We start from the raw sequence: 20,574 nt of genomic DNA on the forward strand, positions 1-20,574 counted from the left end.
GTCATCAAACCATGTGATGTTTGGTATTGCCAGATTCAGGAAGCTCTCGACTTTTCGAAAATAACATCATTTGTCTTTTATTTATTATGTATTTCACACCAGAGCAGCCCAAACACACAAAGTCCAAAATCGCGATCAGTGGTGACAAGTCATGTCATGCCGTTAAAAGAGTATTTGTGATCTTAGCAGGGACTTAGCTCTTTTATAAAAGGTAAGAGTCTCACTCGTACCACTATTTTTGGCTGAGATATACCGTCTAGAAAGTAGGATCATAACTTTCACGTTTCATATGGCTTTATTTGGTGATATTTTATGGTGTTTCTGTGTCATAAACAACATCAGCTATCACAATCACACCTGATTTCAATAAGGTACAATGTTTGAAGCTGGCTGAGTGTTGTTTGATCACTGATAGTACTGTTTTGAAGCAGAGTGACCGACTTGTCATTTGGAGCTCTGCCTGGATCTTTTCATGGAAAAAACTCTCTAGAATAGTCATACTTTGAGCAGTCTTCTTCAAATTTGTAACAAATGTTCATTGATAGTGTGCTTACAGCCCCACAGTGTCATTTACCTGCTCAGATGAAGCCACAGACAGTTATTCATCCTGAAAAACATTTTTTATTTTATTTTAGGCAAAATCTTCAATTTTTTACTGACTTCAGAGGCCCATTACTCTGTCTCTGTATCACCTAGAGTGTTTCTGACACTTTCACAAGAAACTTCAGAGAGTTTTCTTTCTGGCAAGACCTCATGCATGCATGTAGTCAGAGCGGTTCAGAGGCTACAGTCATTTTAATCTGGGTATGTCATTTTAGGCGTTTTTGCTACAAAAAAGAAAAAACAGAAAACATCAGGACTAAAAGTTGACTAAAACTAATAAACATTTTCGTCTAAAGACTGAGACTAAATCTAAATTATCTGTCATAATCCTGAAGCAGACCATCTGCTGGGGTACCATCAACAAGTTTTCCCTAAAGAATCAGGAGTGGAATTCCTCTGTTGCTGCCCTACATGCCAGCACGCACAAACCTTCTAAGTTATATCTGATAATCATTTCAAACACTGATAACCATTACTCACGCCTATTTAATAGAATGATAACGTTTGAATCACGTGGCCAGGTAAGTTGTTTCTCCCTTTCCCCAGTGTTTATGCTAAGCTAAGCTAACCAGCTGCTGACTGTAGCTACATATTTACCGTAGATGAGTGGAAATTATACCTTGGCAGCCTGTTTCTGAATGAATCACTTTCAGTAACAAGGTAAATGGACTTTATTTCAGCGAGTCATGAATAAAGCGATATTTGTTTCTCAGGTTTCCCATGCTGATCGCTCACCTTGGCTCGTCTCCATTTCCACACAAATCACAAACTCTCACAGGTACGCTGCTGACAGACACTTTATTTGTGATGTATTTGCATACAAATAGACCATCTGTCTTCTCATTCAGCTCTTTAGAAGTGCTGATCATGAGGGATTTAATAGAAAGTAGTGTTGTTTGACTTCAGAGATTAATACACCTCAGACAGTTTAAATAGGCCGTATCGACCAGAAAAAGACCATGACGAGTTTGAAAGTGAAATCTATTACCAAAGTGTGCCAGTTCTCCACTCCCTCTCTCTGCACAGCCCGCCCTGTATTACACAGCAGATCAATAATGTTGATTAGTGCTTTTAAATGTTTGTGCTGCAACATGTTTTTCTTGCAGTGAGCATTTACTGAAGGTTATTTAGGAGCTCATGTCATCTTGTGTGTCTGCACCACCAGGGTGATGCTTATTTCATAAATGTGCTGAATCACTGAAGTGTTCGAGCTTCAACTGATTAATACTCATTTATCAAGATGCTTTGGTTTTTGATTTTGTCTCCTTTCTTTATTGCCTGGTTACAGCTTTACTGTCACGTGTATGGGTGGGGTTCAGTAACATTAAATCGAATCAGTATCCAGTCCACACATTGAATCTGAATCCCTCTGATAACAGACGAATTACCGGCACATGTTGCAGAGCAGAAGACATCAATGACGTCAATTAATAAAAACAACATTTGCTCCTTTACTGTTTTCTTCCAATGTCGACTGTTTTGAAAAACACTTCGTCCACCAAACAGATGAATAATTTTCACGGTATTTCTGATATGATCAGCCTGGTAAAAACACTGTCACCAGGAGAAAACAGGATGACAAAACCTGCCATCCACTGGACAACAGAGGGGGTGTAAGAAGTGAAGACCAAAGGAAACCTGGCCTTGAATCAGTATTAATTTCATTGACCAAAACTATAACGAAGAAATTTCGTCAATGACCTTTGTTCAATGATGAAAATGAGACGATGATGAGCTAAAAATAGATCTTGGTTAAAAAAAAAAAAAGATTGATGAGAGGAGACTTAAAGAAAATGTTTGTGGTGGACATCAGACATTGAAAGCCAAGAACAGCCATGCTTATAGTTATCTTTAAATGCTGGTAAACTCCAGCAAATAGTCTGCACCAGGATGTTTCAGTAGCCAGCAGATAAGAGCGGAGCAGCGTCAGCCGTTGGTGCGAGTTGTGAGCTGTAATTCAGCAGTAAATAATCAGCCGTGTGTCTGACTGTGGATGGTGGAGCTGCTGAATGGATTTGTGGAGTTTGTTAGTTGCAGCGGTGGCTGTTAGCCGTTAGCTCCGCTTGTTAGCTGCTGAACGGCATCCATACTTAGCATACATCCAGTCCATGTATTGAATCTGAATCCTTCAAATTATTAGCACACGTTGCAGAGCAGAAGACATTCAGGCAATAAAAAAAACAGCACTTGTTACCTTAATGTGTTTTTCTAATGTTGACTGTTTGAAAAAACACTACAAACTCTCCCCATCATTTCAGACACCTGCAGTAACCCCTTCCTCTTCCCCGCCCTCCTACTCACCTGCTCCCCATTTCCCAATCAGCCCAGTAGTATATATACCAGCTCATCACCACGTTGTTTGGTTTGCTCATGCCCCAGCTGTGAACCCTCTGCTTCTGCCTCCGTGATTCACATTTCTGGATAAGCTTGCCTGTTCTGACTGGTTACACAAACAGGGGCTTCCTATGCACTTTACAATTTTCTCTATTTCACACAGAAAAAGGGAACTATGCTCACAATTTTAAAAATTGAAGGTTGTGTATCAACAAGACTGCGTACTGCTGAACACTCAGCACAATTTCAATGTTTTCACTCAAAATGAACTCTTAAATCACATATTTTCAAACTCAAAGCACGAGTCCCATCGTGTAGCACACTGTGTTCACCTGGAAAACTTTGGCCTTCAAAATGCCACACTCTAAATACCGATCAGTCACATCTCACCCGTTCAAACTCAGTTGGCAAAACAGTCCAATCATGTGTCAGAACATAGTTCTTTATGATTGCTTACACACTAAAATTAAAAGTAATTCACACTCATTGAAACTCAACAAACAAGGAGCAAAACATGACACCAACGCACTCCTCTACATGAGACACATCATTCAGAACTGAAAGTCTGTGTGTTGATTGTTAGACACTGCCACTGAAACAACACACTCAATTAGCAATCACCTGAACTCAGACTGCACATGTGAAGACACATGTGACCAATCAGATCACACAGATATCACCATGAACAGGAGTCAGGTTTGCTCTGTGGTGTGCACAACAATGGAGGACAATTCTGGAGAAAGAATTAGAGGAAGAGGAGGCAGAGGAGAATGAGGCAGAGGAAGGAGGTGCTGTGGCCAGATGTACATCGGAGACAGGATAGACACTGAGTGTGTTTACATGGACAGTTTATTTCCCTTTTCATTCAGAATGAAAGTTCATTCCTATTAAAAGTGATCTTGTAAACACCTAATTCGGAATGAAAATGGCCAATGCGATTGAAAATTCAATCCGATGTAAGGGGCTGGAATATTCCGTTTCTAATTTTCGAAACTTTTCTTGCACTTGTATACACTCATTCCTCTTTAAGTTCATTCCGGTCTTTCTGCGCATGCTCGTTTCCTTGCCCTTCTGGCACGATGACGTATATAGCACGCACGACAAGATGGCAGCTTTTAAAAACAAGAGAGATGGTCCCTTCTTTGACCTTCTACCTCCCTTCTCCTCCTCAACAGATGAAGCATTAGCACAACAAGGTTGTTGTCGTACTGCTGCTTCAAGAATATAAGCAAAACAAGCCCGAAAAAGCCACTAAGGACGGCGTCGTCAAGCATCTTGTTATCCAGAGCGAGGAATACAGTGTTTTCTTCCGGTGAACGTAAACACGTAACATCCGCCCCGCCCCCTATCCAATCAGAAACCTTCCCTGCCCCAAACCTTGCGCAGACCCGAATAAAGGCGATTAAAATGCGATTAAACTGATCTCCCGTGTAAACCCTCATTGGGAATGAATATTTCACATGTAAACTACCTGGAAAAACTTTAATTCCGAATGATTTCATTCAGATTTATTTCATTCTGAATGAGAAGCCATCATGTAACCGCACCCATTGATTGCAATACTGTAGTTTGTTTATGTTCGTGTCATCTTCAGTTCAAATAAACAGATTTTCTTTCCTCGTTGCATTTGTGTTCATGTTTACAGCCCGCTACAAATGAAAATGCCAAAGACATACAGCAATAGCTTTTAATATTTAGCATATATGACTAGAAAAATGTTAAAAATGTCTTAGATTTTGCTCCGTTGATGGATGGAAAGATCTTTTTATTTGGTGTTTGTAAAGTTTGGAAGCAAAAACATAATTTTTAGAAGAGTTGACATAGTTTTTCTTGCTTTCGCAAGAGATGTAAGATGTTTTGTATTTTTGTATGTTTTTGTGTGTGGAGTTTCGCCAAACAGAGCCCTAGTTTCAGGAACTGTGCAATAGTGAAAAGCTGTAGCTGTATATTTTTAGATATCTGAGAACACTGCAGTATTAATGTTTAGTGTGGCTGTGGGAGGCTGCGTTGTGAGTTTAGCCCAGTGGGAGCTCACTGGATAGACAAATGTGCCTTGTACACTATGCGGATACAATTATTGTGTCAATATGATATATTCATAGTTTTGTATCACAATATGGCAACCGTCTCTATGCTGTATGTACCACAAAACGCAGCCTATGTTGGAACTAAAAAAAACACACACAATCTTTTTAAAAAGGAGATTGTGTGTAGAAATTTCTCCACAATTGTATACATATGAATATGTAACATGGCCTCATGAAGCTAAAATATAAACAATATTTTGATTATAGTGTTTTAAATTCATCATATCAGTGTTTAATAGATGATAGGAGGAGATATTCATGCCGTAGCTGTGTGTATCATTTTAGTGTAAAGAATATGTTTTAAAAAGACAGTGTGATTTTGAGTGAAGTTTTTCATTTTGCAAGAGATTTGTGGAGTTTTAACAGAAGTTTTTTGTGTTCAGAGTTCAGGGAAACAAAACTGTAGTTTCAGGAAATGTGTTGAAACAACTGGGAAACACTATTTCAGTCTTGGGGGTTTATTTGGCTACAACAGAAACAAGCTAAATACACAACACTGAAATATTATCATCTTTTCAACAGAATTGGTGAGTGTGTTAGCAAACAGTCCAGCAGTTACAGAGCAACATGATGATTCATTAGGGGTCTCTGTGTTTGTGGCAACCTGTTTAATGTAAGTCCAATTTGTACTCTTTTAGCTCTGTTTTTGGTCTCCATCAACTCCTGAGGGAATGATCTGTCTCTTCAGCTGCTTCATGCTCCCCCATGTCCACCAGTTAGTCTCTAATACCCCTTTCCACCAGCATGAAACATGCTCCTGCGGTTCGTGCATGTCATTTTCAACCATTTGGAGCATCTCAATTAAAAAGCAAATTAGATCAGGACCCATAAAGCTGGTTCCAGCTGAGATTTTGGATTGGAGGCGAACAAACTCCATGACCACTTTATATCAAGGGGCTACCCCAAGAGCTGGTTTAATTCAGCTTTATTCAAAGCTCACTCCTGCACTACCTACGGCCCCATCAGCAAACAAATAAAAGAGGTCATAATCAGACACTAACGTATTCTATCTGTTGATGATGTGGGGAAAAACGTGCTTTCTAATTTGCCCCTTTTTGTCCATTCCAAAGGCTGCAATGACACACACAAACACACACACACACACACACACACACACACACACACACACACACACACACACACACACACACACACCTCTCATACTGCACAAGGAGGTAGTATGGACAGCCTGATGTCATTTACCTTCTCTCATATCCTTGTGGTCTGCAATATGGAGGCAAACCAGCCACCAGCTCAGAACCATATCTTAGTATATGCTATCTAAGCTCTGCTCACAGAGCTGATCCAAAATCCCCAACATCAGCTACTGCACTCAGTTTCTGTGCCACTGATGTAGTTCACCCTCACTGCAGACAAACAGATCTGGAAACAAAACTCCTTCAATGTGAAAGTAGATGGATCTTTCCTCTCCAAACTGAACAGCCTTTAGGTCTGAATAAACACTTAGTTTGTCGTGTTTTTTATAGACATCTGCATGTACCAGCACGGCCCTGTCAGACATGCTTTGTCATATTTTGTCTTTTTTATCATTCTGTGTAAAGTTGTGTTTTTTGAACATTCTGTATATTCTGAATTCATTTGTATATTCTTATCTTAAGCTATCATATTGATGCTTGAGGATGTTGTGAATGGTGTAGAACCTATTTAGTTACCTATTAAGAAAAGGGACAGTTTGCATTAATCAACATTTTTAACAAATGTAAATGTACCAGAAAGGCGAGTTTTCATAGGCAGATGATGACGCCGCACGCGTGACCCACTGGCGGTGGATAAACAGCTGATAGTAGCTAGTAGCAAGAGGAAAACGCAAACCTGACAGACACTGTAAAGATGAGAAACTGGGGAGACAAGGAATTGCGCGCCCTCCTTGTCCTCGCAAACAAAGAGGCCATTAACCGTCAGATGACGGGGACGGTGAAGGACGGGCCAACTTATGAGAGAATCGCCGAAGGACAGACCAGCCGCGGCTTCCCTCCCACGTCACTGTTTACATCACACGCTGAGCTACACGTTTTGTTACTTGCTCACGCCCCCCATTGCCCCAAAAACGATTTTCGCCACTTGGGGGCGCAATTGACTCATTTAAAATGAAAAACGACCATAGGACAACATGTTTCTTTTATTCCTTACAAATAAATTTGCAGGTTTAGCTTACTCAGTCAGTGCAAACAAGGGCTGCCTCCTTCGTCTGGCTCAAAGCCCAAAGTGTTGCCATATTGGCACATTCTTTGATTTCTTCGAGACTAAATTGTCCGCCATTATCGACTCCCCATCACTGTTAAACAAACTCCAAGCTACAGTAGAGGCCTCGTCACATGCGCACTCGCACCCCCTAGCTCAGTCCCCGCCCCACCCCCCTCTCTCTCCTGCTCGCTGTGCACTTGGTGAAGAGGCAGACAAAGGTGCAGGCGTACTATAAGCGGAGTGGACTCCGCTAGGAATGTCCACAGTCATTCGGACTTCCATAGCCGCAGTCGTAAAATCTGAGCTTTGCGCGCACAGGGCTTGCGGACATCCGCTTTTAGTCCGAGTGGACCTCCGCGGAGTCTGCGCCGCATACGTTTTGCCCAAGTATGTTTTTGTAAAATGACATATGCGGTCTAAAAAACAAAACAAAAACCGGAGTACCGAACTGAATTGGTATTACTGAGAACCAACCCAACCCTAATCTCAGCTCGTGGACCTTTTCATGTCTTTCTAGCCCAGTTACGGTGTTCAAGTGTCCCTTCTTGTACATCTCTACATAAACACATACAGAGCTGATTGCACTATAATAAGAGCACATTACAATATTTATCAATGTGGTGGCAACAACTCATTCAGAAAAGTAACACTCAAAAATACACTATATGAATTCATGATAACTTGATTCAGACAACATAACTGAACCAAAACTCAAAGACGATAACAGCTTTACACACAAGATACTGTATAATCCAACACAGTGCAGTTTTATTCATTTCCTCATTTCTTCACTTTTGTCATTTCATTCATTTTCTTTTGAATCTTGCTAATAAGACAAACTTTACTCAAGCAGCATCAAAACATTTCCTCAGAACTTCCTCCATATTTAAGGTCATTCAGTTTGACTTCAGTCAGCATCTCTCCTGGACTGAAGAAGGAAAAGATAAAACACACCTCATCCTGTCTGAAGTTTGCTTCTTTAGGACTTTTCCCTGGGAGGAGACCAAAACTTGTGACCCTCTGATCTCTGCTAATTAAAGTCTTTAAAATGTTCATTGGTCCCCTTGGCCCCGGGCCCAGAGCTGTGTCCTGGCCACCCCCTGTACAAACATACCATGAGAAGTGATGTAAAGTAAAGTTTACCTCTACCCACCGACGACTACAGTTACACATCCCTGCTTCCATGTGAGGCTGTGATTGGACGAGTAGTTAACAGGGCTAACAGTCATTCCCTTAATCTTATTTGTTCAGGAAATATTGGCTCCTGTTTCACTCCACAAAGAGCTTCTCATTTATTAGACTGCTCAGCCTCTGGGGGTGTGATGGCTTTAATTAAACCGCTCAGTGATGAGACCATTTGAAAATCCCCAATGATACAATTTAATCGGATTCATCCCCTTTCATTTCAAACTACTGTCAGATAATATTACTCTTATACATGATGTTCACTGTCAGCTCACATTAAACTACATTATATTAGAACATATTACAGTATATTGTTTCTGTGCAGTTGCTGCTGCTGTTCAGCCCAGTCACCAGAAGGAAATGTTGGAATTGTGTGTTTCTGCAAACCATGAATATGTTACATTTGCACCTCTCATAAGTATCATATCGGAGTTTCTGAAGTGACGTAGTATCTGAGCTGACTCTGTCATGAGGAGGTGGATGGTGTGTCATTTAGGCCAGACACCTACCAAGCTGCAGACCACTGTCCCAGGCCAACAAATAAGAGATGACTGTTGTGTTTTTTTATTGCGACATTGCTGCTTTTCATGCCGGGATCGTGCCACCAAAACAAACTATTTTATCCCTTAAAAAAATGGACCTCCTGCAGATGACCGTGGGAGATTGTTTATTACATGAACTCATTTAAAGAGATCTAAAATAATAGCTGGAAGATTCATTCTTTTTATCGGCAGGAAGCTAAGGTTTCTGTCTTTCCCGTGTTGGTAATTTCTTTCTTTTTTTTTTTGTTAATACTTTCACCACTGTGCACGGTCACGTACTGTCTTAAAAACACACTGCTGCGTGTGTAGCTACATGACACCGCCCCCTCCAGTCTGGGCCCTGGAAGCAACATGGAGGAGGATTCAAACAGTGATGCTGTGTCTCAAATCGTGTACTTCTGTACTTACACTTAATATTTTGAGTGCATAAGTGTGTTCACACTGAGAAGTATGGAAAAATGCAGTGCACTATGAGTACCCGGATGGTGCACTCAAAATGGTCAAGAAGTTGAGTGTGAAACTATGGACACTTCTCGCCCTCAATGGTCGCCATCTTGGCTACATAGCGGAAGGGGAGGGACCACTTTTCAAACTGGAAATGGCGGCCGAATACATGTGTTTTTTGCACGAAGCACCACTATACTGTTGTCGGGTATAAGCCAGCAGTATGTTTACTGGGTTAATTTAGCAGTCTGTCATGATTTGGTACCGCAAACGATAACGCAAATGCTAATGCTAGTTTGCTAACTAGCTAATTTGTCATTTCCAGTGAGTGCACAACGGCAATGTTTGGTTTGAGACAACACTACCCTGTCGAAATTCGTGCACTACGTCAATAAGTACAGAGTGCACATAGTATACTACATGGAAGTGTACTAACAGAGGTATGTGATGCAGTGAAATGCAGTGTCTGTCGTTTGGACACATCGTGGCTTTCGTGACACTGAACAGAAAGAAATCAAATGTAAACACTGCGGAAAAACCGTTTCAGCGACCAAAGCTGACACCACCAATCTGTTTCAGGACCTGGAGCACATTTATGTCCAGGAGTGCATGGCTCAAAGAAAGCGACTGACAAGCCCACAGCAACAAGTGCCTCCACAAAGCAGCTCTCAATAACACAAGCATTGATGAAGGCTGCACGTTATGGAGAAAATTCAGTGTGTGTGTGTGTGTGTGTTCAGGGTGGTGAAGGAACATGTCACCCAGTGACACAGCGCTGCTCACTGATGGGTTTTTAACAACAGTGCAGCTCCATGGCACAGAGCAGGATGATATATTTAAGGCTGTAGACACACACAATACTTGTCAGTAAATGCAGTCGCTGTGCGATTGAATCTGTTTATGGGATTTATTGACATTGAGAAAGATCTAGAATATCAGCAGGTGAGTGAATGAATTTCTTCCAACTGAAAAACACTGAAAACTATTATTTGTTGGATTTCTCCCTGTATAATTACTAAACTTGATTATAATAACTATCTTTATTTCCCCCTCACCGATGTCATTACTCCTCTCTGCAGTCCTTATATAATTCTTTCACTAAACATACACGTGTTTGAGAAATATCACAAGAATTATAGCAAGAATATAATGTAAAGCTAATGTGATCATTTGTTCTGTTCTGTCCGTTCCAACACGGCAGTACGACCGGAAATGCTTCATCTGGACAGCAGGAACAGCTTCTGCATTAAAACACATTATTAGAGAGTGGATGGGGGGATGGACTCGGGGGGGGGGGGGGGGGCAGACAGAGAGGCTGCAGGTGGAGATAAAGAGGAGATGGAGGAGGAGAATAGAGTCAGGGAGACAAGTAAACAAAAGAGAGTGACGGTGGAGAAAAAGAGGGAGAGATGCAAACAGACAAATAGCGAGCTGCCCTGTGAGGCTGTTAACGCTCAGAATATTTAGCGTGTCTATAAAAGATTCGATCCACAGCACTCAGTGATATCTGACTTTCTAAATCACTTGTTGTCTGAAAGACTTCTAACATATGTTTGGTATTTCTGTACTCCAGTTTTTGTTCCATATAAGCCAACATGCATCACTGTCAACATCTGAAATGAGCTTATATCTGCTGAGAATGTCATCAGAGAATACACTGATGTTTTGGTCGGGCTCTATTAAAGGATTGTTTGTTCATTTGAAATGCTTCTCCATTTCAGACTATTGTGGGGAAGAAAGTACTTGTATTGAACAAGTGGCAGCTGGGGTTGAATCCATAATGAAGAAAAAGTTAGCGTTAGTACAACACTGTGTGTGTGCATGCCTGAATGTGCAGCAAAAACTTTGCAACGCACTTCAGAGAATATATTACAGAAGCAAAAGTGCTGTATAAATGTATCAGTTTACTATAAATGATCATCGTGATTACAGATGTTAATGATGTTATGAGCATGTTGAAGTAATATGCTGATGTGTTTCTTATTTGCATGCTTTGGCACTTAAGCATCCTGATGATAGTGTGTCACTAACAAATCACAATAAAACAAAAGACATTTGAGGCTGGCAAGAATTTAATCAATAGTTTCAAAGTGTGTTCAGAAAGAAACTGAAGCAAATTTTAGACTTGGCATGGTTTCTAATGGAAAATGTGAGTTGGCACAAAGTTCAACTGGAAAAAAGAACAAAACCAGTTGTAATAAATCAAGACAATGTTTGCTTTTGTCTGTCATCACTTATAAGCTGAAGTGCCTGAAACAACTTTTGCTCACCCAATCAAATAAAAATTAACCCAGTTTGGTGGGAAAACATCTAATGTGGTCATGATGTGCCACAAATTAATGATTGTACTTTATAAACATACATGAGTGGAGAACAGATGTGGTGTCCCTAGTGACTTCTGAGATAAGTTGCAGTCTGAAACACCACACACACACACACACACACACACACACACACACACACACACACACACATTTTTGTAATTCTATCTTTGTGAGGACCCTCACTGACAGTGCATTCCCTAGCCCGTTAACCTAATCTTAACTATCACAACTGAATGCCTAACACTAAACTAGACCTAATTGTAACCTGAACCCCAAAAACAAAGTCTTATCCCTCAAACAGGCCTTTGAGGAGGTGAGTACCTGCCAAAATGTCCTCACTCTGTTGCTAAAATCACTTGGTCCTCACTATTTAGCATGGACAAGACACAAGATGCCAAAAATGGGCATCTTATCTGGGTAAACCCACCCATGTGGGAAATTGGGATGTTGCAAATATGGAACCTGTGGACAATCCCATAGGGCCCATTTTAACGCCCATTTACACCTCACATGGGCCCCACAAATGTTGTACAAACGTTGGCTGGGTAGCAAATATGTGGCCCGCCACAAGAAACCCAGCAACAAGTCGGCCCGGCACAAGTCGAAAAAGAAAGAAAAAATTGTTTTTTTTAAAAAATGAGTGATTTTTGTTTTTTTGCAGAATATGTAAGTTGAAATCATGAAGAAGCCACTCCATGTTTCAAATAACAGTATTGGTGGCCTTAAAACCATAAACTTTGTATTTGAATTTGAGTTGTTTTAGAGGAAATGCTCTCATCCTAGTTGGGGGTGCGGCGATAACAACAGTAAATTTGCATACTGGCTTTCTTTGGCGATTCACGTGCTTTTGTTCTTTTTTCGGCCAATCAGCTGAACCACATGGCTACTTATGCAGCCAGCCGCTCCTGCATAAGGAACTGCTACGAGGATTGAAACACTTCATCAGTATTTTTGGACCTTTTGTAATGTCTCTGCTCTCCATCATTCTGCTGAGAACCACGGTAACGATACGTGTTAAAGTAACGTTAACTTGTTTGTTGACGATTAGCAAGTTAGCTTAACCAGATTCTGAGGGAAATATCTGCTCGGTGTTCATTTTAATTCAATTCAATTCAATTAATTAAGCTACTACTTTTAAGATTTTATTTGCCTTAAAGTCTGTACGTTGGCCGGATGGTGGATGGCTGATCTCGAGTGTTTGACCGGCGGATTTTAAGCTTTTTGGGACATCTGTGTGACCGGTGCCGACACAGCCACACCAAACTACTTTAGCGTTTCGCTAACTTTTAGCAATATACTAGTTTTTTCTCCATTCTACAACCGGATCGACCACAACGATACTGCCCGCCTGAGAGGGAAAGACCCTGTGAACACTTCAGCCACCCCAGAACTCATTTTTACACCTTCTGTGCTGTTTTCTGGACACCGGACTGACTGCAGCTGTGGACAGCGGACACCCATTCATCTCAACGTGCCGGTAAGTCCCGCTTTCTACTGGATCCAAACCACCCTGACCCAAGACCTACGTTTAAAATTCTAACTGTTTAATGTGTGTACTTTGACCTGATGGCCGATTGTGTATACTTGCTCGGCGGATTTTTGAATTTTAGGGCATTTACTGTGGATTAAACGTACGTACGCACACACAGAGGAACACAAAACACACGTTTGTATACAGAATAGTACACCCCCAATTTTGTCTTTAACCTCAACTGAGATTATGCCTCAGTACTTAAAGCTACAGAAGGAAATTTGACTGACTTTGATTGACACTATGCTAGTGTCATATAGGTTTGGATTTATTTTGAGAAGGCGCAGGTAGACTAGCAGCTCCCGCGTTGGTTGGCCATACTTGGCCTGGAAGCTAAGCTAACCAAAGCTAAGCTTGATTCATGTAACTCTGCTGTTCTGGTGCTGCTTGACCTGTCAACAGCCTTTGATACCGTGGATCATAGGATCCTCCTGTCTCGCCTGGGGGAGGGCTTATCTAAATGAGATGCAAATGAGCAGCACTGTGTTACCTGGCACCTGAGAATTCAGAATCGTTTAGGCTGGATTTCTCAGTACAGTAGTTTGAGGAGTGCCTGCATTCAAATGGCCACAATTTCTTCAAATATTTTCAGATTTCCATGTGTTAGACATCGTTGGAAAGCTTAGAAACTACATTTTCAGAATCTGTAAATAACTCAAAATGCCTCTCGGGAGACTTGTTCCTGGTTTTTCCATGGCTGGTCACATATACAGTTGGTACAATGGCTGTTTATGTTGATTAAATAAGGACTTAAAAACCACCTGAGGCAAAACTTCAGTTTGCAGAGAGGAGGAGCAGATAAAAATGTCTGACTAACTGCTAGAACGTGACTCATAAACCTAGTAATGTCCCTAGAAAAGTTGAAGCCTCTAAAGCAATGGTTGCAGTCTGCCATAAAACGTTAAGGAGAAAAAGCAACTATGTTTGATTAAAACAGGAAGTACGGTGACATTGGTGCATAACAATTCACAAGAGGGGAGACAATGAAGTATTGGATGCTCAAAATTTCTTCAGAGAGGACAACCAGACCCCCCGTTTGTGTCCCCTGAAGCAGACATCCTTGGGTTTCAACACAGTGTTTTGTATTTTCCTCATGGCCACAGTCAGATAGATTGGTGTGATTGGATGCACAGGAAGCAGCCATTATCAGATAGGGAATTATAATTTTAGCATAAGAAGCGTTCAGTTAATTATCTGCTTGGGTGATCAAATTGAATAGTCGTTATTGACTGTTCCACTTTAATGACGCGTGTGCACAGTGGTCTCTACTCCATCCAAAATATCTGTTTCAGTTTGTGGAAGCTCAGATCAGAGTGTAACTGCTGCTCTTCTGCTGTTACACATCTCTGTGACCCTGCAGGGGCTCTGTACTCTCTACAATACAGCACAATTAATAAATCCAGGGTTCCCACACATTTTCATGGACAACATTTGAAAACTTTTACATTTTGTGAGGATTGGCCAGAATGGCCAGAACGCTGCAAACCTCTCTCTCCCTTTTAGTAGTTTTAGCTCTTGTTATTAGCTTCCTTGCACACTCCACATGTTCCGCAGTTATTTATGACCGCCAGACTCTACTGGACATCAGACCATGTGTCCCAAACTTACCATCGGGAACACCGAAAGACATTGTGTTTGAACTTAAGGTATACTGGCACCAACTCAGACGGGAATGAGGAAGACGCGGTGGGCTACTGGTTAGACCACGGTGCTGGCCTACTCCAACTAGACATGTGGAACTGCCTTGTAGTCTTAGTGTCAAAAATCACTGGATCACCATGACGTCAGATACAGGACATTTATACCACCAGCTGCAGGAAGAAAGCACGACTGAACAGCAGCACTTAAGGACTGTGGATGCTGTGGATTAATTATTTTCCTATATGCTACATTTGTCTTAATTATATGTTGCTATCGTTTTATTCTCAAGTTATGTCTCTCCATTTATTATATTATTAATAGGTTTCAAGGGCATTCATTATATTGAATGTACACTGTACTTACTGTAAAAGCACTTGCCGGCCTGGTTACAATACTGCAAGAGAATCTCGCTTCCCATAATAAACGCCATGCTACAACACATATACATGTAACATCTAAAAGCAGAAGGCTTGGCTGGTATAAGCCACAGAAAATGAGAACCACGCAAATTTTCCATTTGTATCAAGCATCAAATATATTAATTTGCCTTAACTGACACTGCAGGTCCTTCATTGCATCTTGTGCATCGCAATGTCAATGTTAAAATGATAAAACACATAAGAATAAAAATGTGGAAAGTCTTTTGTGATTAGACCCCGTAGAGATGGTATGATATAAGGAGGGTGATGAAGAGGATTGAGTCTTTGTTGAGCTCGTCTTGGACTCTGGATACGATGGGTGGAAGTGAACAGGGTGGACAAGGGCGTGACAATTGACCTATGGCTAAGCCACGTCCCCCTCCACTCAAACTATCAACATTCATGGCAGGTGTCACAGTACACGGCATTTCGCTGGAGGCAATTGATGATTTTTGGAGACATAACGATCAGATGTCATTGAGAAGTAACCAAAAGGGCCTAAACTACGCATTGGAGGGATATATTCATCATTTTATTGTTGAGAAGCTCGATGAAAAGCTTAAATTACAAGCCAAAATTTACAGGTCACAGTGTACGCTTGTGAACCGCATCTCGTTGCCGTCACCATCAAAGACAACAAGTTAAAGTGCCACTGAAGTTAAGGTTTTTGGCTCAGAATATGAGAAAAGGATAACGGCCTTTTTACCATCTTTACCAAGAGTGTCTCTCCGTTAGTTTGGTGCTACAGTATTTACACTGAATCATTCAGCATAACGTTTGCCAACCTTTGTTATCTCTGCCATTACAGATAAGTTAATGAAGCTAAGCTCCAGAAGTTAACGTTAGCTTAACTAGAGCCCTTTGGACAACAGCTAACAATGATGTACGATCACCAAAGTACAAAACTAGAACAAAATAGGCTAATGAACTCCCAGCAAACAAGGTGACATGATGAACAACGCAGCTAGGAGCTAACGTTAGGCTAACTTTAGCTAACGTTAGCTAGAGATGTTAAAGATAACTTTATATTTCTTTCCAGCAAAGTGACAATATGTTGCCTCAAACACAATGTTAACTTACCTTAGAACAGATGTAGACATCATTGTTAATCTTATTCACGTTGAGTTGATGTTGTGGTCTAACGTTACCACACAACTTTATCCAAAGGAGACACTTTTCTCGGTTGAGATGTGGTTTAAAGTGTAAAAAATACACCTGGTCGCCCAGCCTCTCAGGATACCTTGTGTCAGAGTTGCATGTACCCCATGCACACCGTTTGACCATTTTTAAACTTCAAATCTCAGAAAAAGCTCATAAAACCGAACAAAACTGACTTTCTGTAATGCATTTCAATGGACGTCCAGGCAGAGAATGTCTGAGGGTCTGTTCGAAACCGCATACTTACCTACTACTCATACTAACTCTTTGAGTATCTAGTGTGTTTACACTGTGCAGCATGCGATTTTGAGTATGCGAGAAGTTCCCGGATGCATACTAGATTCGCCAGAAATGTTGAGTATACATCATGACCTTACTACTCACACTCAAATTACCCAAGATGCAACGTAACGTGACGTCATCGATCGTCACTTCCTTGCCGCGAACAGGACAAAAGAGAAAAGAAGAAGTTGTTGGTCGCAAAATGGGCTTGCCACAGCCACAACCATACAAATGTGAGTAAGTTGTGAATTATTTTAGCAACGTGACGGCTTGTATGTGGTTGAGTAGTATTTAGACATATCAGATGAAGACATATAAGTTGTTCATCAGCTGTTTTGATCGTTACATGTAACGTTACGTAATGTTATCACTCCTGCTGGTTAGCGTTAAGTTAGCCCATTTAATGTCACATAACGTCAGCAGTAGAAACTGCGTTATCAGCTAATATAATACAGTTTGCTAAGAATGAGGACTTGTGATTGATTGAAAAATACCTATTAACTGCAGTGTTTCCGCTACATTATTATTATTATTATTGTTATTATTGCCGCCACTGCTGCTCCTTCAAATCATTTATTTTATATTCGGCCGAATATTGCAAAAAAACACACATTCGGTATTCGGTGGAATAAGTGAAAAGCAAGGCCGAATAATAGCGGCGTGGTTTGATAACGCAATCAAACAGCGTACGGTGACGGAGTAAAATGTCGGCAGGGTGGCCATATTTTACCCCGTCACCGCACTCGCATTTGCAACTAAAAATAGTTTTGTTCGGGCAAAATAAATCATTCAGCACGCTGTGTGAGAGTACAGATTTCAACCAGCAGCAGAAATGAAACGGCGGTCACAGACACGGACAGGAATACATATTCCTGTCAAATACGGCGGCGCATGATAACGGCTTACCGGAGAAGTCCAGCTCCAGGTGAAAAAAATCCTAGAGGAAACACTGAACTGGTTAACGTTGAAGCTAAATCCGAAGTTAGGTCGCATATCTCAACGTTATTGGTGTGTTTGTTTCTTCAAGGGACCGATGAAGATACGGAGCGCCTCATCAGGTGGAGGGGGGAGAACGAGGCCCTCTTCACCGGGAGGCACAATGCTGCGGTGAAAGGTTTTGAGTAAGATATTTATTTCCTTTGAATGAGCATAATATATATTAAAATAGCCCGTCCTGGGTGAGGGATTTTTTCCCCATTAAAAGAGTTTTCTGGGGAGTTTTTCCTCAGTGGATACGATGGTCTAAGGGCAGAGGATGTTGTTATGATGCTGTGTAAAGCCAACAAATGTGTATCCTCAATATTATGGTTGTGCAGAACTTTCATCAAGGACCAGGCACTGGAGGGAAAGGTGGAGGCTGCCTTTGTAAAAAAGAAGTGGGAGAACCTTAAGCAGAAATACAAAGTGAGTTGAATAATAAAAGCACTACAGTGTCAATGTAAACAACTTAGACAAACACGATGGTGATGAGTATTTGACTAGTGCTGAAAAGTTAAGCTTTTGAATGATTATCAGAACTATGAGCATGTGTGTGTGTTGTGCATGTTGTATGTGTTTTGTAGGAACTGAAGGCTCCCCGCACAGGCGTGAGCACAGAGGGGGGAGAGGCCACTGCCGCCAGTTGGAAGTGGTTTGGTGCCATGGATGAGGTGTTGGGGGACAGGCCGTCAATAACCCCCCCTGTCCTCATCACCTCATCTGTGGCACCGCCTGCAGCAGTGGCCTCTCCTCCCTCTCCTCCCTCCCAAGCATCAGCATCAGGTGTCTCCCGGGGGAAACGTGACGCTTGATAAAAGGGAAGAATGTGCGGAGGAGAGGGCTGAAAGGGGAGAGAGAGAGAGGTGCAGGAGAGAGAAGAGAGAGTTGAGAGGGAAAGAAGAGAGGAGGAGAGACGGAGCATGGAGAGGAGAGAAAGGGAGTGGAGAGAATGGATGGATCCTGTGAAAAGAAAATGACTAGTGCAGACAGAAATAGTAGGGTGATCACCCCACAAACCAAACTTTGCTTTACATAATTTTTCCTCTGATTCCTTTGAATGAAATAGGAGCAGAAAAGATGGGATTTGAACATAGCACAGGAAGCACATCACATTTTACAGTGCCAGTATTACATTTACACCTTCCAGAAACTTAGAAACAGTATGGGGATGTGGAAGTTAGAGCAGAGCGAGCAGTGACAGCTTTGGATAGCCATGACCTGGATGAATAAGAACCTTCACAAACAGATTAATGGCAAAACATGAGGTATGTGCTCAGGTGTCTATGGTATTAAACAGTAATTAGATCTAAGAAGATCCAAGGGGATGACATGAAAAAGGAGCGCTAAAAAGATGAAGTGACAGTTAAATATAGATAGAAAAGTATTTTAATTCTATGATTGTGGTATTAAACAGTTGCTACCGTGTCTCAAGTTTCTCGACCATAGGAATTTCACAGGAATACATTCATATAACCAATATGTTTTCTAGTGTGTAGGCGATTGGTCCCCCTGATGTTAATAATAATAATAAGAGTACTTTATCCCACACTGGGGAAATTGCAATTACAGCAGCATTTACAATGCTGAGAGAGACAAAGGAAATTAATAATAATAAAAACAAAATATTTATGGAATAAGAAAAGCACAAACCCAAATATTAACATTTATATAGATGTAGAAGATTTGACAGATAGAAATACAATATTTGTGTTATTTACAGTATATTCACCAAAAGGAAAAAATGTTTTATTTCACATTTACCAGAGCCCCGTTAGCCAGCGTGTTTCCAGGTAGATCCAGACAGGCCTTCTTGGTTACTGTATCGGCCAGGGTGACTGAACCACCCACCATACTTTGCCCTGCCTGGCAATCCTGTACTTTACCTGTTTCCACCTCTTACGACTTGGACGTGGGGTTGGATTTCTAAGAGGCACTAACTATTTACAACAGGGTTGAATAAAACATTAACATGAACTTCTTTAAACATTTTATAGAAAGAGAACTCCCTGTGTATAATACAAATTAACAATAGTCATGTTCTTGCAGAACTGGGACCCGGTCTCTCGGCGCAGACACTGCAGCTGCAAGCCTGTTCCTGAGAGTGTCCCCAGACTGCTGAACAGGCTCGTGGCCTTCCCCTCCATCGCCATCACCACCATCTTCCTCTTCCTCTTCCACAGGCTCAGGCTCCAAAATGTCCCCATTGCCGATGCAGAGGCTGTGGAGGAAAAGGCAGGCAGTGATGACCTCTGGCACAAACTCCACCTTCACCTCCAGTGCCTTGAGGAATATGGAGCGCCACCTGGTCTTGAGGACTCCAAATGCCCTCTCCACCACACACCGTGCCCTGGACAGCCTGGCGTTGTACCTGCCCTCCACCGCATTGCGGACAGGCTCCATGAAGGGTGTCAACAGGCGAATCGGCTCAGCCAAGCATGGGTATCCGCCATCCCCGATCAGATACCATCCAGGAGGTGGGTACAGCTGGTGCACATAGAAGGGGCTGCTCCTCAGGACCCTGGCATCATGCACACAGCCAGGGAAGTCCACCACCACATCCAGGAAACGACCCTTGTGGTCGCAGATGGCCTGGAACTGGATGGAGTGGAACAGCTTCCTGTTGAAGTAGTCCCCTGCAAACTGCCCGGGTGGGACAATGCGGACATGGCACCCATCAATGCTTCTTGCCACTCCGCAGAAAGCCGGACAACCAGACAGCTGCTGGAATCCTGCACCGATCTCCTCCAGCTCCTCCATGTCAGGGAAGCGGATGAGCCTCCTGAACACCCCCCGGATGACCTTGCTGACCCGGTGAATCATGTCATGGCATGTGGTGCGGGG

Source organism: Epinephelus lanceolatus, chromosome 13 (assembly GCF_041903045.1).
Source record: "Epinephelus lanceolatus isolate andai-2023 chromosome 13, ASM4190304v1, whole genome shotgun sequence".
Lineage (NCBI taxonomy): Eukaryota > Metazoa > Chordata > Actinopteri > Perciformes > Serranidae > Epinephelus > Epinephelus lanceolatus.